Genomic DNA, 26,220 nt, shown 5'->3' with positions numbered 1-26,220 from the left:
CCAAACTGGCAAGGGGCATCTGGGTGGCTCAGTTGGTTGAGCGCCCCACTCGCTCAAGTCATGATCCCAGGGTCGTGGGATCAGGCCCCGAGTCAGGCTCCGTGCTGAACATGGAGAGCCTGCTTGAAACTGTCTCTCCCTCTCTCTCTTTTCCTCTCCCTCTGCCCCTCCACCCCACTCCTGCTCTCTCAAAGGAAAGGAAAGGAAAGGAAAGGAAAGGAAAGGAAAGGAAAGGAAAGGAAAGGAAAGGAAAGGAAAGGAAAAAAAAATTTAAAAACCTGGCTAAAAAGATGAAATGATTTATCTGGGATTTCCTTCAAGATAGTTGGAGGGTTGAGCAGGTGGGTAAAGTATACAGAAGTTGGTTCATGAAAGCTCACTGTACTATTTCCATCTACTTTTTTTACATAAGTTTAAACTTTTCTATAATAATTTTTTAAACTGTAAAAGACTTTTAGCCAACAATACCAAAAAGATTAATTTCAGGAATTTCAGGAAGGAGCACAGAAAGCACAAAAAACAGCAGAGTAACAGAGTATTTCAATGCATTTTATTTAACCAATGGTGGGACCCCGAATCCTAATCTTAACTCAATTATAAATACAGCATCGAGTCTCCATTGTTCCAGACTGCTCCTTTGTTAAACTGAAAGTAGCAATGCTAATCTATCTCACTGAAAATATATTAGGACTCTGTAGACAACCCTACAAAGGTACAGTGTTAATGTTATACAGATAGTAACACTAATCATGGAAAAGTATTTTCATATTTTCTTTACCAGTCTAGTAGATGAAATAGGGTTGTTACTGTAACACCACACAATTACCAAATGTAAAATAGTATTTCCTATGTTATTCAAGGTTATAGAGATGATGCCAGAAATATAAAACTGAAACTGAGATAATGAAGTACATGGTATTGGGATCAAAGCTAGATGATTTTTAAGATAACACATCCTACCTGACATTTCCCAGTCACCTATGAAGCTCTCATTTAGAGTCAACAGCTGGTCCTGTCATCAGATAGTTTAAGATCTCATGGCAATATTTAAACATGCCCATAACTACAACAAACAGTATTTGTAGTGACATATTATAAAGCCTTTATATTTTCTCATTTACTTTCACAAAATCCTGAGGTTAGGGGAGTTACAAGAGAATATTTTTACAGACTAAGAGTCTGCCTATGCCTTCAACTCCTGGGTAAAGGAGCCAGAACTAGAACTGATTCCAAAACATCCCAATCCAAGTTCCTTTCACTTAACATTATCCCAAGCTGCTGCTGCTGCAGGAGTTCATAATTTCATTACACATACAAAACCTAAATATACACAGAAAAAAAGCAGAACATGAGATAAGCTATCAGTAGCCAAATGTGTGGTCTGGTGAAGGTCAGGAAGGAAGGTCATCAGTCGGCTGAAGCTCACCTTTCCTCCCGAAAGGTCTCTTAGGAGAGTGCCATGGAAACCAGAAGGATGCCCAACTAACAGAGAAAGAGCACTTTCACAATCCAAAAATGACAAATTTTAACTGGATTATAATAAATTGGCTAGACTAAGGAATCATAAAAGCAGACTGTGAAGCTTACATTTAAAACACATATTTTGCACAGCAAAGGAAACCATCTACAAAATGAAAAAGCAAGCTACAAAATGGGAAAAATATTTACAAATCATATATCTGATAAGGGATTAATATCCAAAATACATAAAGAACTCATACAACCAAGAGCAAAAAAAAAAAAAAAAATCAGATTTAAAAACGGACAGGAGAGGAGTGTCTGGTTGGCTCAGTCGGTTAAGCATCTAACTTTGGCTCAGGTCACGATCTCACCATTCATGGGTTCAAGCCCCGCATCGGGCACTGTGCTGACAGCTCAGAGCCTGGAGCCTGCTTCAGATTCTGTGTCTCCCTCTCTCTCTGCCCCTCCCCAACTTGCGTTATGTGTGTGTCTCTCTCTCTGTCTCTCAAAAATAAACAATCAATGGACAGGAGAATTAAATAGACATTTTTCTCAAAGAAGACAAATAGCCAACAGATACAGGAAAAAGTGTTCAACATCACTAAACACCAGGGAAATGCAAATGAAAACCACTATGAGCTATCACCTCACACCTGTTAGAATAGGGGTCATCCAAAACACAACAAATAACAAGAGTTGAGGAGGATGTGGAGAAAAGGGACTTCTCATGCACTGTTGGTGAGAATATAAACTGGCATAACTACTATGGAGAACAGTAGGAAGATTCCTCAAAAAATTAAAAACAGAACTACCACATGTTCCAGCAATCCACCTCTGGGTCCATATCCAAAGGAAATGAAATCCCTGTCTTAAAGAGATAGCTGCACCCCCATGTTCACTGCAGCATTATTTACAATAGCCAAAGCATGGAAACCACCTACGGGCCTCCCAACCAATGAATGGATAAAGAAAATACGATGTATATATACAATGAAATATTATTCAGTCACAAAAAGGAAATCTGCCATTTGCAACAATATGGATGGATCTTGAGGACATTACGCTAAAATAAGCAATACAGAGTAGGATCTTACTTATATGTAGAACCTAAAAAAAAACCCCAGAATCACAGAAACAGAAAACTGATAGATGGTTGCCAGAGGCAGAGGAAGGGAGTGGGGCAAATGGGTCAAGGTGGTCAAAAGGTACAAACTTCCAATTTTGAGGCAAATGAGTTCTGGGGAGGTAATGTATAGCATAGCAACTATGTTAACAATACTTTATTGAATATTTGAAAGTTGGTAAGACAAAAGTAAAACCTCATCAAAGAAAAAAATGTGTAACTATGTGATGAGGGATGCTAACTAAACTTACGGTGATAATCATTTTGCAATACAGATATACATCAAATCATTATATTGTACACCCTGAACTCAAACAATGTTATATGTCAATTATATCTCAATAAAACTGGAAAAAAAATTTTTTAAAGACATATTTTGTTCTGTTTAAACGAGGAAGAAAAGAACAAAGAGGTGTCGACTCCAGTGTGATAGAGTCATAGATCAAGAAACATTAATATGCCCTGTGGGGAAAGCTCAAGTATCTGTTGCTCCAGGCCCGTCAACAATATCTAGAATACAAAATGCAGCTCTCAGATACTGCTGCTCAGGAATCCCAGAAGAATGAGGCAGGAAAGTTAGCACAGATCTACTCTGAATGAAAAGGACAGTTTACCTGTAAAAACGAGTCTGATCTAAGCCAAAACATGGATACACTTCTTCTGCAACATACCAAGATAGCAAACTGATAAAGACCAATTGGTAAATTACTAAATAATATCACATGCTCCAGAAGGGTTAATACAACTGATACAGAAAAGCAGTCTGTCCCCCAGAGATTCTTTTTTTTCACACCCTGATCCACTATAGAACCAACTGTGTTAATAATAATGCTTTGTAATTTTAGATCACTTTTCCTGCTAAAAGCTCAAATGAGTTGATATGGCACATCACAAACTACACAGATGGTACCCCACAGTTTCCACAGCTCTGACTCAATAGCTCATTTGACTTACTAATAAACGTTCCTATTTCAAGATTAAAAACAAATAAGAAAAAAATTAAGGAAAACGGTAGGAAGACAGTGAATTTTCATATCCAATTCCGTGGCATCTCTCTGAAAGGTAAATGCTAGGTAAAGCACCCAGGGCCTAACAGCGTTCCTTCAGATGCCGGTGCACACAGGTGCACACTTCCAGAAAGGTATGGGCTTCCGGGAAAGTCCTGCCAAGCCACCAGACTGACTGAAAATGAAAAGAGGGGCTAGGCAGTGAAAGAGGTTATGCTATTCCCCATGTGAACGTGTGACAGTCAGACGTAAAAGGAAAAACTCTCACCAGGGAGGAGATAGACCTGGAGTTACCATCTCCTTCTATTTCAGTCCCTTAACCTGTCATGACACATGGTCAGTAGCTTGACTAGAAGCGAAGTAATGGTTACCAGTCTAAAGTATAACAGTATTACTAAGATTTATAAAGCATATTTAAATTGGACTCCCAATTTAAGCCAAATATTTTTAAATGATTCCATTCTATATATAGATGTGGACTATAATCAATCCGAGAAATTTTCTTTATGCTATTCAGAAATGTTCTGCTCATACTCTACTAATAAGAAAAGGCATTCATTCCTTTGAACTTCATAAACCAACCTTCTAAATGTACTTTATCGGTAACTGTAACTCTCTCATCTCTCCCTGTGGATCTGGAAATTCCCCATTAGGCAATTTAGCTATCTAAAGTTGTCCATCATCTCTTGGTAAATCAGTGTGTACTTTGTGTAGTAAGCGTGGGCAAACACAACTGAATACAGGCATCCCTCATTATGATTTGTGAAATGTGAACTTATCTAGGGAACAGGCTAGATCTAGAACAATTCAGAGGGTCAACTTATCTCTAGGGAAAACAAAACTATTACTGATGATCAGACTTAACTAAACTGTACAATGAAGACGGCTGAGGTGGAGAATGGCTAATGAGACTTGCTTTCCTTGGCTGTTCAAGTGGTTTTGTAGCATCTGTTTATAGGGTACATTCAGGATCCAAGAAAAAACAAACACCTGCTTTCGGTGATTATGTCCAACCATTCTTAGCAAGAGTCTCACTTTTTCTGAGAAAATTATTGTGCTTTAAGCCACCGTCTCAACTAGTCAAAATTGACGGTCAAGTTGTATGCAGCAGTGTTCTCAAAAGAAGAGGTTTTATATTAAATCAAACCCGTCAAATGACTCCAACACTGAGGTCTCCTTAGATTTCCCTGAGAAATCTAAGTATTATCTCTTATAGAGAATACCACCGTCCACCTCTAAGACCAACACTTAGATATGTCAAATAGGCATTCAATCTCCCAGGTTAATTAAAGGTGTATTTTATGTACTTGATTTTTTGGACCTGTTTTTAACAATTGTTTTAAGTTTATTTCCTTATTTTGAGAGAGAGAGGGAAGGAGTGTGCGTGAGCAGGGGAGGGCAGAGAGAGAGAGGAGAAAGGAAATCCCTAGCTGGCTCTGTGCTGTCAGCACAAAGCCCGGTGTGGGGCTTGATCCCCTGAACCATGAGATCATGACCTTAGCCAAAATCAGGAGCCAGACGCTTCACCAACTGAGCCACCCACGTGCCTGTGCTATGTTTAATAGGATAAATAAAATGTTCTACCACCTCTGAGTCATTTTAAAAATAACCTCCCAAATTTTTCCAAAACATAAGAAACTTTAATTCTATTAATTTAAAGCACCCTCTTCTCAACCTTTTGCATAAAACAGCACCATCAGCTTTGCCTTCAACTACCAAGAAACCACATGGATATAAAAAAGGACCAAATGATACATCAAATAATCCTTGTCCCCCCTCCCTACTCCCACTAGTCGAGAACCACTGAATTAGACCTACTAGATACTAAAATGCTAATGCGATTATAATAATCATTTTATAATCAGAGTGGTAGCACATTTACTTTAAACAGTTTACAGTTACAAAACAGTTTATAATGTATCCTTATAGACTGTATAATATAAAGTGTTGTGCAACCCTTGCATTTCTGGAACATGCATTAATTAATAAAGAAAGGTGGTTTAAAAAAAAACTTGACCACACAGATGTGGTTGTAGTCTTCAGGATTGGCTTCCTAAGTAGTTCCTTAAATCCCCCTCAATTTGCATTTAAAATAATCTACTCTGAATTGCAATCACAAAAAAACTAGTTAAGATCTATTGAACACCAATTGGGTCTCAGACTCTGACCACTGAGGGAGATATAAAGTCATGATAATAACAACAGTGAACATTTAAGGTCACATCTGTTCAAGCGATGGAGCCAGACCACAATCTAGACAATGTGGCTCTTAAGTGCTACTCCATACTGGCTAGAATTTTTTAAAAATATATAAATAAATAAATTCCAAAACCAAAGAACTCTTGCATGTAAAAAACTCCCAAGTTTGTTGGTATATATAACATATGTAATATGTAATGTTAACATCTTTCAACAGAACACTCCACAAGGTTTTAGCAAATTCTCTAAGAAGAATTTTATAAACTTTGTGCCCTGCAGTGACATCATAGGAGTAACTAGGAAGAAAAACTAATGACAAGATCTTGAAAGATTTTACTTTCATTTTATCCCTAAAAGTGAAATGCCCTTCCCAAGGACAGGTCTGTGCTTGATGGTATGTTAGATGTCAATTACTTCACTGTACGATTTTCTGATCTTCTCTACTGAGAAATTTCTTACTATGGAATCATGAGCTCAAATAGTACATGCAGACAACAAACAGTCTTGCGGGGCAATCTTCACACTGAGTATCCCTAACCCTCTATTTGTTTCTGGTTGCTGGGATATCCCAATGGGAAAAGAATCACACACCGCTACCTTGGCTCATGACCTAAACCAGGGGACTCTCAAGGCTGGCTCTCCAAAGAATCTGGCAGAGTCCCTTGAAGAGTCTCTTTTTAAAAGCAGAGACCCCCTCCATACTTTTTCTAAATCCCAGTGAGACACTGGAATTTCCATTTTGAGAAGCTAGGTAGACAATTTATGCATTTTAAAATTTGGACTAGAGACTTAGAATAAAAACTCTATCATCCATGTTCCCAGCACATGAAAAAAGCATCTTTTGAACAGAATGCTGCCTTAATCTATAAAGCGATCTGCTGAACCAGGACCCTCCTGGTGCTTGAAGGGGGGACTATATTAATGATTACTCATATCGTGAGTGGCTTTCAGGGCTAATTCCCTAGAAATGTTCCCGGTAAAACAAACAGTTCAAAAATATATGTTATTATAATTTAATCAAAAGTTCTACCAAATAAATACATGAATAGGAAAGAAAAACAATAGGCCACATTTTTCTGTATTTAAAATAAAGGTAATTCTAGAATTTAAAGAAAAATTTTAGAAAGATTAACTAATGCCCTATAATTTTCTTTGGAGATAAACAGAGAATCTGTTACCAGAAAATTTCTTTAAAATCGTCTCATTTCCTCTAGTTAAAAAAAAAAAAAAGCCTATTAATTTTTTATCAGAAAGTTCTTCTAAACATCTAAAAATCTCATTAGACATAGTTTAAAAACTTTGCCTTTTACGGAACTAAAGAACAGCTGCTCATTACATCTCATATGGAATCACTTTGGAGACCTCAAAAACAATAAATCATCCTTCCTCCCATGTGTCTTAATGAGGTTAAGTCATAAAGGGTGACGGCATCCTTGGATAGATTACATTTTGAACCCCAGCCGCCATGCTGTGAGGAAGCCCAAGCAGCTAGGTAGAGAGGGCATATGTAAGTATCTGAGCATGTAACTCAGATGAGGGCATGGCCAACAGCCTACATCAAACAGCAGGCATGAAAGTGAGCAAGCCTTCAGTTGATTCCATTGCCAAGCCCTGGCTTTGAGACTTTCTTAGCTGAATGCCAGATGTCATGGAGCAGATAAGCTATGTCTATCATGGCTTTTCCAATTGTGTCCCACATTTGTGAGCATAATGCCACCAAGTGAGGGATATATATTATGCACCAACAGTAAAGAGAACTCCCTAATCCAGAACACAAGCAAGAAATGAAAAGGAGACAAAAAGGCTTCTTTCTAAACATTCAAAATAAATATCCCAAATTCCGTGCTCTAAAGATTACCAGTTTTACAGATAGGAGCTTCTCAGATTCTCATGCAGATCTTATTTAAAGTGCATATTTTAAAAAGTACATATATAATAAGAGAAAAATAGGACATACTATGATATTTTCTATGTTCATCCTTTGCACGTGTCTCTCTTTAGAATACCTTTTCTCTGATGAAATCTAAAGCAGCCCTTGAGGCTCAATCCAACACTCCAGCAGCTATAAAGCCTTCCCTCACCTCACAAAATGAACATCTGCCCCCATAAAATATATGACTAGCCCTCTAATACAATTTCCTATTCTAATGCATATGTTGTCATTACTTGCCCACGTGACTCCTTCCTTCTCTGTGAGACCTTCAAGGATAGGGGCCTTTTCTTTTTTTAATGTTTGTGTTCCCATTGTCTGGTTATATATAGGAAGCGCTCACTAAATTTTTGCTGAATGAACAAGCAAATCTGGTTATCTGGTTTCTAAACCCACAGCAGATAAAATGCAGAAAACCAGAAAGGACAAAAGACACTGTCATTTAAACACACACACACACACACACACACACACACACACACACACACACCATACACAAAAAGTAACACCCAGTGAAGAGACAGAAAGGCAAGTCCAGGAGTTACCTAGAATTCTGCAGTTTACAGTTACATGATAGAGAGACAAACAGGTCAGTAACTGAGAAAAAGACGTGGACCTTAGTGAATTTTAGCACATTTCAAATCAGTTTAGAAAACAGGAAAATACTTCACATTTTATTAAAGTTTATTTATGGGGGTGGGGGGGAGGCAGAGAGAGGGAGAGAGAGAATCCCAGGGAGAGAGAGAATCCCAAGCAGGCTCTGCACTGTCAGTGCAGAACCTGATGGGAAAATACGTCACATTTTAAAAGTATTTTCTCCTTGAGGCATCTGGCTGGCTCAGTCAGTAGAGTATGCGACCCTTCATCTTGCGGTTGTGAGTTCAAGCCTCACACTGGGTGTGGAAATTACTTTAAAAACTAAAATCTTTAAAAGTATTTTCCTCTAAATGGCTCATTTAAAAATATGAGGTGCACAAAGGAATAAAAAACAAAGCCAGAAAAATTAGATACACAACCACTCCTTTTCTGAGGGTTTTGTATAGCACCTGTTTTATAATAATATCACTTTCTTTACATTATTTTTGTGCCCCTCCCCCACCTGTCCATAATGCCCCTGTTTTGGTTCTATTCCATGAAGTACTTCCCTCTCAGCTGAGCCATGCTGCTACCTGTTACCTTATCTGCTTGGAACGTAGCCCGCAGCCACTCAGAAATGCAGCTACGCTTTTTGTCCAACCCTTTCTAACATGTAAAACTTTTTAAAAAGCAGCACAATGCACACAAAAAGAGATGAACAAGAGGGCTATCGCTTAGTATATCTGAAAGACAGCTCAGGAAAGTTTTGCAATCAATCAATAAGTATCAGAAAATGGTATTTCTGAGTCACTTATTTTAAATTCTAGTCACTTTAAAATTGTCCAGATGTGTTAAATAAAAAGAGGACTAAGTGCAGCCCCACTTTTCTTTCCATTCTTCATGCCTCTTATGTATCTCCCAGGTATATGATTTCTCAGTACAAATATTAATTCAATAACATTCTCATTATTCCTGAGCAGCATATTTTGTTTTGTCCTGTTGTCGCAGGGAGGCAGGAAGTACAGGATTCATGGTCATTAGCCTAACAATACTCCATTCCCTGAGAATATTAGGTAGAATAAGAGAAGATAACCTTGTTTTTTATTTTCCAGAAGCCTAAAAGTTTCAAGTTGAGAGCTATACTGGAGTTTTCTTAAATTCTTGTGTCATTTCTTGTCTTCTTTGAGTGGTAGTGTTTTTCCCACCCACAACTTTTCCACTGAGGCTTCCAGATCTACATTAAGTATAATTACTGGGGCGCCTGGGTGGTTCAGTCAGTTGAGCATCCCACTCTTGATCTTAGCTCAGGTCTTGATCTCAGGATCGTGAGGTCAAGTCCCGCATAAGGTTCTGCCCTGGGAATGAAGCCTACTTAAAATAATAACTACTTCTCCACTGGATTAGGTAGGTGACAAAACGAGGTACCTCTCTGGTATAATCTGCACACCTGTGAATGAGTTTTACTTTTATATTCTGTTTCTCAAAGTGAGAATGAATCCCAGATATCCACTGTGATTCACAAGGGAAGACAAGAGGGCTCTCTATAATGAAGAGAACAGGAAGTTAAATAGAAATGAAAGCTGGAAATCATGGGGGTGGAGGAGAGGCACAAAAGGTCTGAAGGGAGAATAAATGAAGACACTGCAAAAAAAAAAAAAAAAAAGGAAAAAGAAACAGAAAGCTTCAAATTCAAAGTTGTGCAGTCAAGCATTCAAGAAACCCAAGCTGCCAAACTCCATAAAATCCCAGCAAATTTTTGTCTCTATAATGTTACTCCAAACAAGTGTTTGAATATAAAAGCTTTCTATTTAGCCAAGTGCTATAAAATTAACGCCTCAACCCCCATCCTGCGCCTAAAAGAGAAATATACAACTTCCCAGGAGACTCCTGGAGTTCTCTGATGGTAAACCTTCTCAGAGGCAGCATTCCCTCCATGTTTGCATCCCTCAGCATTAGGTGTATCTCCCTACGGTGCACTTGAACAACGTATGTCTGGGCCCAGACCTGAGGAGCATTCAGAAGGGGCATGCCAAGAAAAAGTCCTAAGATGCCACTATCTCAAGCAATAAGCTCTCAAAGGTTATGCTATCCTTCAGCCCTGATCAAATTCATTAACATATTTAACAATTTAATTATCTTTTTTAAAAATTTTATTACATAATCTCTACACCCAACATGGGGCTAGAACTTACAACCTTGAGAGCAAGAGACGCATGCTCCACCAAATAAGCCAGACAGGCGCCCCAACAATTTAATTTTCTTAACACTTCTGGAGAAACTGAAGTCTTTTTTTTTTTTTTTTAAGTAATCTCTACACCCAACGTGGGGCTCTCAGAGGAATGCTGCCTCTGAGAAGGTTTACCATCAGAGAACTCTAGGAGTCTCCTGGGAAGTCGTACTCATGACCCCAAGATCAAGAATCATATGCGCTTTGGACTGAGCCAGCCAGAGGTCCCTGGAGAAACTGAAGTAAACACTGAAAAGACTGGCTACACAACAATGTAAATGCACTTAACACTACTCAATTATTTAAAAAATTATAAGATGGCAAATTTTATAGATATCGCCACAATGAAATTTAACTTAAAAATAAAAAACATTTAAAAAGTAGTCTAAAAACCTAAAAACAGGGGCGCCTGGGTGGCTCAGTTGGTCGAGCGTCTGACTTCGGCTCAGGTCATGATCTCACAGCTCATGGGTTCCAGCCCCGTGTCGGGCTCTGTGCTGACAGCTCAGAGCCTAGAGCCTGCTTCGGATTCTCTCTCTCCCTCTCTCTGCCCCTCCCCAGCTCACACTCTGTCTCTCTCTCTCTCTCTCAAAAATAAATAAACCTTAAAAAATTTAAAAAAAAAAAAAAAAACCAAACAAGTAAAAACTAGGGGAAATCTTTCATAGTAAGAGAGACTACAGAGTCAAATACAGTGAGCAAACTTGATTAGTTCTTGGTTTGAAACCCAAAACTAGGGGCGCCTGGGTGGCGCAGTCGGTTAAGCATCCGACTTCAGCCAGGTCACGATCTCGCGGTCCGGGAGTTCGAGCCCCGCGTCAGGCTCTGGGCCGATGGCTCAGAGCCTGGAGCCTGTTTCCGATTCTGTGTCTCCCTCTCTCTCTGCCCCTCCCCCATTCATGCTCTGTCTCTCTCTGTCCCAAAAATAAATAAACGTTGAAAAAAATTAAAAAAAAAAAAGAAACCCAAAACTATAACAGTTTGGGGCCAACTGGGAAAACTGATTAGAGAATTGTTATTTAGACATTAGTTTTCTTGGGTTGAATAGTCCCATTCATATTGTATACAGTGATATAAAATAATGCCTTTATTTTAAGGCAGTGCACTTTATGGATAAAGGGGCATCTGTAATTTACTTTCAAATAGTTTATCTAACACACACACACACACACACACACACACACAAAGAAGGAGGGAGAAAGCAGCAGCATACACAGCATGGAAATAGCCGTTATTTAGCCACGTGTTCTACCACATTACTGAAGATCACAGGAGCTAAGGAAAGGCTATAGATATGACCCTGTACATCACAAGCACCACCCTGTTTTTCCACCTGAGGTGTATACTGTTTCTACTACTTTAATATATAATTGGCTTGTGACAGAATGTAAATAGCTGACAGATAGATAGCTTTCTCAATTACTCTGCAAATAAAATGATCCCACAATATAGAGAATAATTGTTTAAGTAGAGATTTGGGAAGGAGGTTGAGAATGTTTTTATAGGTGTTGTCACAAGTATATATTATGTGTGGACTATGAGGGATTTGCTCTTTGGATAGTTGTAGAATTTCATTATTTATCTATTGAGACATCAGCCCTTCAAATGACGCTTTCATTCTCTTTTTTATCACTTCTTCAATGGAAGTATTTAAGTGCCAACCCTGGTATACTTTCTTTGTGTTTGGTTTTGTTTTATTACCTTTCCAGTACTACTGAATTTCCCCAAGGCTTTCTTTACCTTTTTTCTCCTCTTTCCACTATAAACTGAGATTATTAATCCCTCTTCTCACCACAGTGTCAAAATATTCTGCAGGGGAAAAGATAATAAGTCTCAGTGTGAAAAATGTTCAGTTTTACAGAAGCAACAAAGCCCAAAATTTAGGTCTTTATTGTTTCTGTTTTGAAGGTAAGTGGACCTTTTTTTTTTTTGTAATAAAATCTGTAAGCAATGTAATAAGCATCTTTACTAATAACATTTGAATACTGCTGGATTCCATGTCTCTTTGTTTTGATCATATGCTCTGCTATTAACTGAGAACAATATAAACTCCCAATAAATTGAGTTTAATACCAAAGGACTGCTTCCTGAACTGCAGAATAACTCATTAGTTTTCTGGGGGCAAAATCAAAGAGCGTGAGTTTGCATGGTCAACACAGGCTCACGGGAGGCCAGGAAGAACAGACTAACGGGTACAAAGGCTCATGTAAAAAGCACAAACAGGGGAAAAATGGGTCTGTGATAGACCTATCTAGTAAGTGTTTAGGAATATCATTCTGTGATGTGTAGGGAATTGTATTATTATAAAAGGGGTATTTGGGGAAGATCAGTCAGTCTATCAATGACTTACAGTGCAAAAGGAGAATTTGTTCAGTCAGTCCAAATACAGTTTAAAAATGAAAGGTTTTAAGCTGTTCTATAATACTATTTTGGAGGAGGGGGAGAAAGAATAAATGAACAAAAAATATACACATATGTACTCCATACTTACTACCCAGTTTTTAGCAAACCAGTGAGAAAACATGTACTATTTCCTGTTGTACCTGTTGCATTCAGATAAGCCAATGCATACAATCATTTTAAGCATATTTACTGAACACAGTAGACAAATTTTAATGCTTGATTACTCAGAGCATTTTAATTCATGGTTTTTCTCCTTGATACTAAGCTCCAAAGAATGTATATCAAAAATTCTCATTTGTTTTACTGATATTAGGAACTAAGCCACCATTTATCTATCTAAACCTTCCAAAAAAAAAAAAAAAATAAGGCCTGTATAACTAGCCTATTCCACTTAAAGTCTCAAGTACTATAAGTTAACTGCTCAGTATGATCAAGTGGAAAAAGGAGTAGTGCATCCTTAAAGTCTTTCAAGCTGCAAGGAACTGTACCTGCTACTCTCGATTTATTCCATATACACCTTCACTATTTTACACATTTCAGTCAAGGCTGTTCTACTGCATTGATACCTTGCATCTACATGGTCCTAACCTTTTTAGCCTAGATCCAACACAGCAACTCCTCTCCACGCCACCTCAACTTCTTTCTGAAAGCTTTCCCCCCATCTCCATTATACACTCGATCTTTTTCTCGAAGACAATAAACCACTATGAACAACTGAGGCAGGTCCAGAAAATCTCCGATGAACCTGCAGGAAACACCTGAACCTCAATGGGAAATTTCTCAAGAAGGGAATGGAAAAGGGCTCCCACAGCAAAGAAAACTCTATCCCTTGGCGAGGTGTTAGCTTCCCTCACTCCTCTGAAGGCCAAGCCAGGTAAAGGCAAGGAACTCAGCCTCTGAAAATCACAAGCCCCTGAAGGTCTTCCCTTGTCTCACCTGGTCTTAACTGCTTTTAGGTGGAGGAATCCCCTCACTTCTCACCTCACAGAGCACGGGGGTGGAAGGGCTGTGGGGCTCAATGGTGCCTCAAGGGCACAGGCCATCGGCACTGCCTGAATTACGGATACAGATCAGAAGATGTTATACGTGAGAGCCGGCCAGCTCCTGGTGGGAGACCCAGACACAAACGAAAGTTGTGCAGGTGAGCATCTGGGACCTTCATGCCCTGGGACTTAACCCACGTTTCATCTGGCACAGGCTCTCCCTTTCCTCCCCACCACAGGGTCAGCAGCTGCCCCCAGTGATAGTAAGGGCGGCGGGGGGGGGGGGGGGGGGGGGGGGGGGGGGAAGGGCACCTCTCCTAGGGGGAGTCCTAACCTCTGCAGGAGGTCCAGCTCAATGACCCTACCACCAGCACACAAGGCCAGGCCAGAGGTATCCAGACCCAATTCCTTCCCACCTAAACCTTTGCTCTCCTAGAGTCAAATATCTGGGGTTCCCTTTACCTCCTGACCATCTTCTCCTGAATGCCTTTTCTCAAAGTGAAAATATTTACTATTAAAATGAGATCACCAATGATTACGAGAATGCTGTTATGTGAGCATCTTCTAACCAGAAGGATAATGCTCCAATTTTGTTTTCTAATGTCCTTCAATGTCCAGGCATTTTGTTGACTTTTGTTACCATCAACTGTCACTGTCAATATGTTCACTTCCCAATGACTATCATGTCATTTTTTGTGTTCTATCTAACCGGCTAAAGCCTTTCATTTATTAAAATTCTTTTTATTTTTATTATTTACTATTAAGAGACAGAGAGAGACAGAGCATGAGCATGGGAGGAGGAGAGACAGGGGGAGACACAGAATGTGAAACAGGCTCCAGGCTCCGAGCTGTCAGCACAGAGCCCGACGCGGGGCTCGAACTCACAAACCACGAGATCATGGCTTGAGCCGAAGTCGGACACTCAACCGACTGCGCCACCCAGGCTCCCCATTTATTAAAATTCTTAATTAACTGTACACACCTCCTGCTTAAAAGGTAGTACAGCATAAATCAAAGAGCTTTACATGACATCCACTTCTTTCACTAGGTTCCATTATTTACACTTATTATGTGTTTACTTCGAAAAGATTCTAGTGGTGCTACAATACAATAAAAATGACATTTTTTAAATGGGATAAATATTTTTATATCACACTCTTACAGAAAAGCCTTAAGGAATCAAGACATTATTACTTAAAACAGCAGTAAGAAAAATACACATAACATAAGCCCCAAAATGGAATTCCAGAAATTGAAAATACAATATACTACCAGAAACTCCAAAGAGGCAGACATTCCTAAGGCTTTAGGAATTTGGTTACAATTTTCATCAATCTTAAATCATCTTAATATTTCCAATTTATGCCATTTGGACCACTTGAATCTAATGAACACTTTCAAGACATCTAACACTATAGAGCTTGTAACAATATCCTTAAACAAGGAAGAAATAAAACACATAAAAGCTAGGGAGTGTAATACTCAATCCTATTAGACAACAGAGACTCAGCCCCCCAAGTCTACTAGACCACAATGCTGTCCAGCAACCGACCAACTTCCAACAACAAATCAGCCAATTACTGCACTGTGCCTGTTAAGTGATCTGTTTTCAACCTAATGGCTTACTTAACAAATAGCTAGCTTCTTCACTAAGTGCTGTTAGCAGAGGCAATCTGTTTGGTAAAGGGGGAAACCATAGATCATGATCATACATGAAATACTTAATGATAGTAACAGACTTCCTCCATAAGCTTGATCGTGTTCCCTTCACTACCAGCCATCATCCGTCTTTAACTTGAAGGGAAAAAGAGAGAGAGAAAGCCCAAGGAGAAAAATAAACGAAAGCAGAGGAAAAAAGTCTACAAAGATCTATACCCAAATTGAAGCAGTCCAAAGTTGTCCCATTATTTCCCATCCCATCCTCACTTCGAAGTACTGAGCCATGCAGGAGCTTAGTCTCAGAGCACAGCATACCCAACACTATGACCCACATCAGGCCGCAGGCACAAGGAGGCGGATACAGGACAGCAGAATCTTCTCAAGCCCCCACCCCCCCACCCCCGCCAGCCCCTACTGCCTATCTCCATAACTACCGAGACCAACTTCTGTAATTTCGAGAAATGGCATTAATGTTAACTATGCAGAAATTCACACCCTTGACATTCAGACTTTTAGCAAGGAATTTCCATATTCCTTATTCAGGAATCTAAAAGTATATGTGAAAGAATTCAGCACCTATGTTTCAATAATAACCAGAGGTGATTACCTGATAAACACATTTATGAGTAATGCTATTTTTAAAATATATACAAGCACATTAAAATTGTATTTTTATTTTTTTAAGTAATCTCTGCACCCACCGTGGGGCTCAAGCTCATGACCCAGGATCCAGAGTCACCTGCTCTATGTCCCTAAAAATATATTTTTAAAAATTTGTTATCCACATAGCTATCTAAATTTTCCCTTTAGTTTGACTCTAGAAATGGCCTAGAAATGACTCAAGTGAAACTGTAAGTTTCTCTAAGATATGCAACTCCATTTTTAAATTTACACTTCGACAATAACTGAAAGCTTTTCATCGTTAAGCATATTAATAGAAACAGAAATTTTAAGATAAATTAATATCAAATATTCTTACGTATGCTACTGTACTACCAAAGGCAAGGGAAGACGTTTTATGTTTGGTTAATGAGCTGATCTGATAAGCAGAAATAATCTGCTAGAAAAGAATCTTCATTTAGATGGGTACTTCAATGGGCAGAGGTCAGTCAGCAACAACAGGAACTTTCAGAACTCACACTCTGCAAGTGAAGCCTTGGAATATGTGGGATCACATTTCATATAGACACACTAAATGAGTAACAGAAAATATCATGCATTATATTTCCATCTATGACAACAAGTCTTCAGTCCCCAGAAGCTACAACACTAAAGGCAGTGCACGCTAATCCCCCCGCGTGCATAGGTGAAAGAGTCCCCTGAAAGCTCTCCGCACTCCCTGCAAACAATTGAGCAGACAGAAGAATTCCACAAATAGCAGAGCACAAGTCAGATGACTGAATATATTATCAGCCCTCTTCTGAGACTACAGTATCTCAACACCAAGTCATCCACGCCACATAGATTGCACAAAATCTGTAAAACATGCGTCACACAATCACCACATGATAGTGAAACATACTAGAATTAAACATATTGTAAAGATATAAGCCAAATATCTGTATCAGTGTTTCGTCCTTTCTCAACCTATATCCCCTATAGTGCTGTTAATCTGTTTTCTCCCTAGTCCCCACAATCAAGTTTTCTAGAGCTTATTTTCTTAGCTTTTTATTGTGAGAAGGTGCTTTCTCAAAATCTGCTCCTACCCCTTTCCTCTTCCCTAGTAGAGAATCACTGATCCGTGTTCTCTCAAGGAAGCACTTGATAAGACACAACCACATTATGCTGAAAGAAGTGTGGCCCACTAGCTAAGAGAACACACGCTAAGGGGGCAGGGCTGAGGGGCAATGTTGGCCTGGGCTCAAATTCTTCTCCGGTAGTCTGGCTGTGTGACCCTTGGCAAGTTACTTGACGGTTCTGTGCCTCCACTGCATGAACTATATTATAGGAATGATAACAAGAACACCCACCTCACTGTGTTAGGGAGAAACACACAAGAATATACAGTAAGGGTGCTTTTAACCCTGCACCACGTTTTTAGGAAACACTCAATAAATGTTACCTATTTTTACTTCATTCCAGTTCTTACTTTTTGAACATTAAAAGACAAGAACCCTGCAATTTAATAGTTGTTAAACACTGGGCTGCTGACGAAAAAGCTGAGACTTTTGGGGACCCTGGGTGGCTCAGTTGGTTAAGCGTCCCACTACAGCTAGGGTCATGATCTCACGGTTCGTGAGTTCGAGCCCTATGTCGAGCTCTGTGCTGACAGCTCAGAACCTGAAGCCTGCTTCGGATTCTGTGTCTCCCTCACTCTGCCCCTCCTCCACTCACACCTTGTCTGTTTCTCTCTCTCTCTCCCCTCAAAAAAGAAATAAACATTAAAAAAGGAAAAAAAGCTGGAGACTGTTTGTAGATCTTAAGTAACGCCTGTCCAGGGATAGGCCTGCCTTGATGCAAGACTCTGCGAGACACCTGCTGGCATAGTTTGCAGGACCGGAACCACTCACATCTCTTCATCCCTCTCATGGGCTAAACAACTAGACTGACAGCCTGCAAGCTTGTTCTTTATCAGATTCTTACAAGGAAGACACTCTTAGGCTCGCCATTCCCTCTGATACTCATGATCTGCTTCCCCTCACTCACTGGTCAAGGATAATTTTCCCCCCAACGTTTCGCTCATATGCACAATGACTTAACCTCCCTTAAGCTTCATCTTCTAGAAAACAAGGTAACCTCTACTTTATAGGGCTTTGGCAAAAAAACAAAACAAAACAAAACAACAACAACAAAAAAACCACACACCTCAGAAAGCCCCTAACAGGTTGTTGGCACTCAATGCTATTATCGGTTATGTTGTATTGTCATTACTCTCCCAATACAGACATTTTAGTCAAGAGCAAGAACGAGTTAAATCTAGAAAAACAAATAATCATAGCAGAACACCTGGGAAAGGCTGCACAGGGAGTTTTCCATCCTTTAGAAACTTAGGGTATGAAGGCCCAGGATGTGTCAGCCTTAATGCAGCCACAAGGCAGTGTCTCCAAAAAACAGGGAGGTCCCTGCCTTGTTGCCCTCATGCCTTCCACCAGCTGAAGATTGCCATGCTGACTACACTGACACAATTCCAGAGAAAATAAAACAACACTAATCATAAATATTCATACCTTCGTTAAAGGAAACTTAAATATTTGATTGTAAGCTAATCAGTCAAGGGGACATTTAACAACTTTTTTATTATAAACATATAATCCTATTTTCAGCCCAAACCCAAAGTAACATTTTCTGACAATACATAATTAAAATTACACACACACACACACACACACACACACACACGCACACACAAACAGATCTTTAGTATCAAAGCTAATTGAAAATTAAGGTGAACATGTCCCTTTCCACCTCCTCCTCCACCAAAAAAACCCATCCATTAAGGGGCACTGGGTGGCTTAGTCAATTAGGCACTGGGTGGCTTAGTCAATTGAGCGTCCAACTCTTGATCTCGGGCTCAGGTCATGATCTCACAGTCGTGAGATCTCTCTCTCTCTCTTTCTCTCTTCTCTCTCTGCTCCACCCCCCTTCACTTGTGCTGTCTCTCTCAAAAATAAATAAACATTTTTTTAAAAATCACCCACTCTGTTCCCTCTTAAATCACAGGATTTGTAATGAACGGTTTATACTATCAAAGTAAACTACCAACGGGGGGAAACTCAAAAACTCATCAAATAAATAAGTGAACAAATAAATGAAACAATGGTTAAATGAGACAAGAATGTGAAGACAAGATCTAAAAAGCCTAATGTGAGATTTAAGTTACCCATCAGGAACTCTTAACAGGTCATGATTAGCTCCCTATAAGGCATAAGTTCTACCAGATTTAACCTGCCAACTCCACTTCTCCATGTATCTATCAACTGATACTCAAATTAAAAATTATTTTTTCTTTCAGCACCTTTAACTAGTTGCCAATAACTTTTACCTACAAGCAGTTCTCCTCTCTTTCTTACTTAAAAGTCCAAAAGCCTCAAAAGCAGCTCGGTAAAGCATCCCCATAGATTCTCTGTTCATTTAATGCTCCTCTAGAAATTTCCAACTAGGGAACCAACTGAAAATTGTCCTAGAATCACTTTTTCCACATGTCATTATAGCCATTGGAAGCCAGAAATGTGGTTACTGATGAACATTTCATAGGACAGACATAAACTCTCTGCCCCAAAAGCCCTATTGTGATCTACCCAACAATCATGTAGTCCTTTCACTTCAGTTACCTTCAACACACAAGTTTACCTTTAAGATTTCCAGTCTTTTCAGAATCAGTTTTGCCTCAGTTTTACAACAGCTAGAAAAACTACACCAGCTTCTAAAATATTCACAGAAGCCACATTCCCACCTCTATTACAAATTAGTACCTAGACTCCATAAAGTATGAGTTTCTTTATGCTGTCTAAATTGAGGGTCTATGACCTAAAATTGTATTTTACAGCTTTTGCAGACATTACTTTTAATAGACTTCAAAGAGTAACATGACATAACATTCTTTCTAGTTTGCAACTCATAAACCCTTCTACAACCCTTTAAAACAAAAAAGGAAATAAACGCTAAGAATATTTTTTTGTTTAAAAAACATGGCAGAGTGGTATATGAGCTTCAGATAGGAGAGTATAAAAAACTAAGGGTTTTGTTCTGTTTTCCTTTGAATGGCTTTCATTATTGGTATGTAAATATAGTTTGATTATTTCGTTAGGGGAAAAAATCCTAATTTCCCGCTGATTTTTAAGATTTATTGCAATAAAAGACCAATACCTTAAGGCAGTGACTTTTCTTTCTCCCTCCTATTATCTTAATTTAAAATTGATAGAGCATGTAATAACATAAATTACCAAACAAAACTATAAACACAGAATATTGAAAAGCCAATAATTTCTTAAATAGCAGTTCTGCCATAAAAATGGCTAAGCATTAATTATGTCTTTAAATATAATTTCAACCACGACATAAGAGTGGCCAAAATATCAAGAACACATTGCACATTTCAGAAAACTGACCTTCTAGAAAAACTGTTGGCTTTTTTTTTGCTGACCTCCTAAGATTGCTTAAAAGAATCACTTTTAAACCCAATATAATGCAATCATTTTTTTTTTCCTAAGAAATTCAATCTGTCAACTTATGGATCACGTTTCACCCTGATGTGATTTGAAACAGTTAAGGTTCTGAATCCTTAAATATAGGGTGTGTAATGAAAGCAATGCTCACAGGTCCTCGATTGTGAGGCGTGGAAACCTTTAATAAGATAGAGCTATAGATATAGCCAACCAAGGAGCATTACCCTTTTATGCACTCAAACCCAGCCCAAGTCTCCCTCCGATCCTTACATTTTACATTTCCAGTGAAATACTCCTCTACCAGTGAATGAAAGTCATGCAAATTGTATTTAACCAATGCAAGGTTAAAAATCAGAGCCAAACTATCTAAAAAATATTAAATTCAGAACTGGTGAGCTTTTTTCTACCCTCCATTTCAGTACCCTGACATATAAAAGTCAAAGAACTCCTCTGTTAAGACTGAAATCCCCAGGAGGAAGAAGGCTCAGATCTAGTCTGAGAGCACACAATGGAATCACAGCTGACGATGCACATCTTTTTTTTTCTAGATGTCTCCATATGCTTGAGAGGTCCCCCCCCTCCGAGCCAGGCTTTAAGGGACTTGATACTCTCTGCCACCAAGAATCTGAGAACATTTTCAAGGATCATTGTAGAGAATGAAGTAAATTAATGTGTTGCTTTTACGCATACAAAAGAGAGAGAAGGGCACACATCAGAGTGGCCATCAGTAACTAAATTAGTAATGGGGGTTTTCAATGTTGTCAAATTTTGAATGTTATTTATGACATTCCCTACTTCTAGCAGCTAAATGTTTGTTTTATCCTCACAGTTTTTAGATTTTGTCACTAAAATAACACCTCAAAGGCTACAGCAAAATGCAATTAATTTTTGTCTACACATTCAAAATTATACAGAATTAAGAATTCACATGATAGGGGCGCCTGGGTGGCGCAGTCGGTTAAGCGTCCGACTTCAGCCAGGTCACGATCTCGCGGTCCGTGAGTTCGAGCCCCGCGTCGGGCTCTGGGCTGATGGCTCGGAGCCTGGAGCCTGTTTCCGATTCTGTGTCTCCCTCTCTCTCTGCCCCTCCCCCATTCATGCTCTGTCTCTCTCTGTCACAAAAATAAATAAACGTTGAAAAAAAAAAAAAAAAAAAAAAAATTTAAAAAAAAAAAAAAAAAAAAAAAAAAAAAAAAAAAGAATTCACATGATAAATTTGAGAATGGTATATTACAACAGAACACATCTATAGAACATGGTTAATACTGTTCCCTAAAACTACAGTTCTTTGTCAATTCTTTCTTATGGTAACCAAATATTTATAAAAGCTTGAGAAGCCACTATAAAGGAGATAAATATCATGCACATAAGGTACCTCCAAAAATAATAATAATAATAATAATAATAATAATAATAATAATAAGCCTCCCAAGATTAGTTAAATTCATGGGATACTTAACACAAAATGAATGGATTCATTCTCAGTTTAGTAGGATTCATTATTTGAACTCCCAAAGATTTTTACAAATTCCAGTTGGGAAAAGGATTCTTGTTGCTGTCAGTGTGCCCTAAACCTCACCAACAAAGGACAGGAGCACACATACACACACATAAAAAAGCAATGTCCCAGCTGCTGCCTTTTTAAAAGGCAGCTTATTCCTGCCGAGCAACCTGTGCTCTTTCTAGAGAATCAAAGACCTATCCTCCTTATTCTTAAAAGTCAAGAGTTGAGGAAGTCACTGAACTGAACCCAACAGCCAGCATAAAACAGCCAAAGAGGTCTCCTAACCTTGCATAAACCAGAGAAGTACCCACACACTGTACAATTCAACAGTGTTTAAGAAGAAAACTAATTAATTTTTAAGAATCTTTTGTGCGGGAAGTAATCTAGCAAACTACGTTTCACTTAGACTTTTTTTTTTTTTTCTGTAGACAAATATTCTTTGACTAGCTTTGCTTTTTAAATACCAACGCTTTACGTTTCAAACAGTGATGCTTTGGTTCCTAACTTCATTTTGTTTACTCAAGAAAAAGAAAAAAACAAAACGCATACCATAAACGACAACTTTTTTTTTTTTTAATGCCACCCCCAAAGCCTAACTTTCAAGTGCACTTTGGAAACTGGCGGTCTAATTAAACAAGGAACCAGTGAAGCCATTACAACAATGATGCTTTACACTCCCAATAATCAACTGACGTAAGACTATCCCGACGCCTTCATTTTCAGAGAACCCTTTCAAATTTCACTGTCCCCACGCTGGAGTAGCTGAGTGAAAGTGAGGAAGAAACAAACTAATAACTCCTATGATCCTCTGCACATAAACCGGTCGCTGAGGTCCAGAAGAGACCACTACAACATATGCCATTTTAGAAACGGGCCTCGGAGAGTTACTGCCACATCCTAAGTGGCTTTAGACCTCATCGTGTCAAAACGACGTCTCGTGTGGTGCCAAGAAAAATACACTATCTCGCATAAACTACGTGCCTCCCGGGTCAGAGACCCTATAAGTGACACTACACCAAGACCAAGGAACGGGTGACTAGGGATGGACAAGAGTCGCTAGCTCGGCGTCTCCATGACTCCCCCGCCCCGCGTGCAACTCGGCTCTAACTGGTCGGGAAGCAACCCCGCCCCCCTCCTTCCTCCCGTCCCCACGATTGGCTTACCGACACCCGGCAGGTCAGCTCCCCGCCTTCGATTGGCTCACTGCCCCATCAGTCACACGCAGCGAGATTCGGGTCGGTGGGAGGGGAAGGCGTTGGAGGAGGTGGAGTGGGAGTGGGATTAGAGGACGAGGTGGCGGAGGAGGTGTTCAGGCTTGGTCCCCGGTTTGGGAAAGTTTCCCCTACCAGTGACAGGCCCAGAAGGCGTTAGGCCCGGTCCAGCTCTGGGCCAGTGCAAAGGGCTCGGGTCCCCGATTCCCGCCCCTCGGTCCCGCAGGCCCCGGAAACCACTAGAGGGAGGGGGAAGAGGGAGGAACCATCTAACCAGGGACCGACCCACCCCCGATCTCGGAAGAGGCGCCTCCGGGACTCCCCGGAGGGGCGAGGGGCGGGGGACCGGGAGCTCCACCACGCAACGACGACCCCGGCCCCCTCCCTCAGCAGCCTCCAGCGGCCCGAAGGAGAAGTGTCCCGGGCCCGGGGCGTGACCGTCGCGAGTCGGCCGGGAGGGCCCCTCCCGCTTCCCGCCTGGGGCCCTGAGGGCCTGTCCCTTCAGGGGCGGGGAGAAGGGGGAGAGAAAAGGGGGCGCTGGCGAGCCAACCCGGAACCTCCCGGACCGCCTCCCGCCCCCAGCCCCGGCCCCAGCGCGCCTCCTGCACACATGCCCGCACCCAGAAAGTTAAGTCAGGGGCGAGCCCAGCTCGGCGCCGCCGCGGTCCGGCCCCCGGCTCCCCGCCCCCACCGCGGCCCGGCCTGCTCGGCCCGAGCGCGCCGCCCGCCCCGCCCGCCGCAGCTCTTTCCCGTCCGCCCGCGGCGCGCGGTGCCCCTCGCCCCCCGCCCCCGGCGCTGACACGGGCCCGGCCCGCCCGCCGGGCCGCCGATCCCCTCCTCCCAGCGTCTCACCCCGCCGGCCGCCCCTGACATCGCGCTTCACCTTCACACACCCCCGAGCACTTCCCGAGTCCTGCCTCCCCTCGCCCGACACCCACCCTCCGCCGCAGTCGCTCCGCGTTTCCATTAAAGAATGCACCTTCTCAGGATTCACCTTCCCGTCTCAGCCCCTCTCCCCCCGAGGGGACAGGAGCCTCGGTTCTCGCCAACCCCGCACCGAGCGGGCGGGCTGGCGGGCGCCAGGTTCCTCGGGCGGGGGCCGCGCCCGCGCCCCCGGCCTCCCCGCCGCGACTCGGCTCTCACCTCTCGCCGGCGCCGCGGGCTGCAGCCTCCGCCCGCCTCGCGCTCCGGGACTCGTCTCCAGAGCTCTCGCAAAGCGCTGGAGCGCCTCCTTTCTCTCCCAGGGACTCCGCGTCTCCCCGCCGCTTCCCGCCCTCCCCACCCCCCAAGCCCCAACTCCCCAGCTTCGCGGCGCCTCCGGGATGCAACTCCCGTTTTCCGCACACTCCGGCAGCGGTCCCCGCACACAAAAACAGCCCTTTCCGCGGCGCACGGTTCTGCCGGGCTCGGCGCAGGAAGGGCAGTCGCAGCCGGGGGTGGGGACGCGGCGCCCCCCGCCCGCCCGCCGCCCGCCTCCCGCCCTCCCTCACGGCCCCCAGGGAAGGCGCGGTTACCGGCTCGGGTCGGTCACGCCGTCAGGTGCCGGCTGCCGTCGGCGCTGACCTTCGCCGCCGAAGCTGTGGCTGAGGCTGCGGCCGCCATGTTCCCGTGTTAATAACTGCTGCCTGGTTGTTTATTTCAATGGAGATCCTCCCCCAACTCCCTCCTCCTCCTCCTCCTCCGCGTCTCCGCACTTGCGGAGAGAGACACAGACCGCGCGAGCTCGCGAGCAGGGGAGGGGGCTCGGGAGCCAGGCCGTCTCTCCCTCCGCCTCCCTGGCCGTGGCCGCCGCCAAGTCCTGTCACTGGGGAAAGGACGGGGCGGAAACTTGCCTCCTGCGCCCCCGGGGAGGGGGCAAAGGTGGACGGAGGGTTCTCCGGGGAGCAGACCCTGGCCGCGGGGTCCGCAGCATCTCCGTCGGCAGACTCCTCTGAGAAGGCGACTCGGGGAGAGGTGAAGAGTGAGGGGCAGAGGGAAAGGGGACAAAGTGGGTGAATGTGGAAAAGGGAGGGTGACCTATGGGTGACTGCAAGTGAAGGGAGAGTAAACAGATGACTCCATGGGAGGGCAAAGGGCAGTGCCAAAAAAGAAAGCGAGAGAATGGGACAGGCCGGGGCTGCAAAGTGGAGGCAGTGGGTTCTTGGGGCTGCAGACGGCAGGGAAGATGCCCCGGACGAAGATCGGGGAAAGTCAAGTGCCAGCTTCGTCTCGGGAAAAGCCTCCCGCCGGCGCGCAGACCGGGCCCCGCTGCCAGCAGCCTGCCCCCCTAGGGCGCACCTCACACGCCCAGCGTCTGCTGCTACAGCCCGGAGGTGCCCCCTCGCCCATCAAGTCTCCCGCTCCTAAGAGCGTAGGCTTCTCCTGTAGCAGCCGTAACTCCAGAGGGGATGGAGGGATGCGACTGCAGGAGGCGAACTGAAAGGCGTGCCACCCAGCAATCGCATAATAAAGCAAAAGAGCCCACAGTGTGTAGAACTTAACCTGGTGGAGCATTCTTGTCCCAGGATGAATCACAAAAGTTTTTTTTTTTTTTTATTGGAAAGTCCTCTTTTTAGAGTCAGAAAGCGATGTTGGGGGGACGCAGGAGAGTTGCGCCAATAATTGGAGGAGGATTCTCATTTGAATATTACTTGGATTAGTTTTATGCTTTGGAAAAGCAAGGTCTTCCCAACTTAGATATAATTAGTTGGAAAAAACGAACAACATTTGCATAACAGATTTCCTTATTTGTAGTCTTATCAGAAAGGTCACTTGCCATACACCATAATAGTGTTTATTGAACACATACTATGTGCCTGGCAGTATCCTGAGTAATTTATATACGTTGTAGAT

General features: G+C 42.0%; 1 protein-coding gene across 9 annotated transcripts in view; it reads right to left on the bottom strand.

Annotated features, from left to right (window-relative positions):
• The window catches only part of NCOA2 (nuclear receptor coactivator 2), a 292,908-nt gene extending 267,327 nt beyond the window's left edge, over positions 1–25,581 (bottom strand). For 4 of the 9 annotated variants that reach the window (XM_086695666.1, XM_086695665.1, XM_086695677.1 and 1 more), the window contains exon 1: positions 24,903–25,199. The gene's annotated coding sequence lies outside the window, so the exon portion shown is untranslated. Of the gene's footprint in view, positions 1–24,326; positions 24,512–24,531; positions 24,635–24,902; positions 25,200–25,220 lie in introns of those variants that run through there. The other 5 variants (XM_086695674.1, XM_086695669.1, XM_086695672.1 and 2 more) reach the window with 3 other exon arrangements.
• Between the last annotated feature and the right edge of the window lie 639 nt (positions 25,582–26,220).

Source organism: Puma concolor, chromosome F2 (genome assembly GCF_028749965.1).
Source record: "Puma concolor isolate L17-30 chromosome F2, mPumCon1.1.hap2, whole genome shotgun sequence".
Lineage (NCBI taxonomy): Eukaryota > Metazoa > Chordata > Mammalia > Carnivora > Felidae > Puma > Puma concolor.
Note: the sequence above shows the minus strand (reverse complement) of the source record. Positions and strands in the feature narration are given on the sequence as shown.